Below are 1019 nucleotides of genomic sequence, written 5' to 3'. Positions count from 1 at the left end.
GCTGTTAGAAAAAATGAATACCGTTGTCCGTTATTAACCGACAACACAAAAGCGTTGGTCTAATCCGATAAAAGTTCCATTCAAGTCCGAATCAGCAATTGCTAACCACCCTAAAGGTCTTTAAGCCGTAAAATGCAAATGAGATGCTACTTTTGTGCTGCTGACAACCACTTGCGGACGCCGCTCAGCAATATGAAACTCAGGTTAGGGCTGCTGAATGCGACCCTGCTTCGTGTTGCCAGCTCGTTAGTCAATATTTTTTGCAGCGTTCCAGTGGCGCCAGGCAAACGGCGGCAACGCCCTGGACATTGTCTGGATTCTGGTATTTGTGATAAGTTAATCTTTTCCATTCCCCTCAGTTGCAATAAAGGAAGTATGTGAATCTTTGCTTTATGTTGTGCTTTATCAAGAATAGAGTACAGTGGGTTAGAATTAAACGATAAATATTTGAATGCACAAATTATATTCCCGTTACACGTACTCGTTCCATTTGCACGTTATGGAATCCTGAGCGTGTACATTGCACTTTCCACCTTTGCCTTACCAAGACTAGCTAATGCTTGACACGTTCACCAATTATACATTCCACCCCATTATCTCTGCTTCCTGTCACGCTCTTCTCTCCCACATTCATAGCCCAGGCCTTTTCTTCCCACATGTGATACTCGACTATTTCCTTCATTAGTTCTGCTCTTGTTTCACCCTTTTCCTCCTTTGCTTTATCCCCTCTCCCTCTACCTCCTTTATCCCACATCTCCTCTTAACGCTCTAAGGCATCAAATGGCACATCATAAACACCGTTTATGAAACAGGTTGAGTGGTAATAAATCTAGTTTAAATAGCTCTTAAACTAACTAATAGCTATGTAAGCGAAGTTCCCGACATCTCTGTGTTGTTTGAGTGTAATGGGATGAATGTCCCAGGTCGGTGTGTATAATTCGTAGGATGGCTAAATAAAAGAGAACGATTTGTACATTACATGTATAGTAAGTATAATGAATGATTAGGTCTGTAAATGG

The sequence above is a fragment of the Penaeus monodon genome, chromosome 20 (genome assembly GCF_015228065.2).
Source record: "Penaeus monodon isolate SGIC_2016 chromosome 20, NSTDA_Pmon_1, whole genome shotgun sequence".
Classification (NCBI taxonomy): Eukaryota; Metazoa; Arthropoda; class Malacostraca; order Decapoda; family Penaeidae; genus Penaeus; species Penaeus monodon.
Note: the sequence above shows the minus strand (reverse complement) of the source record.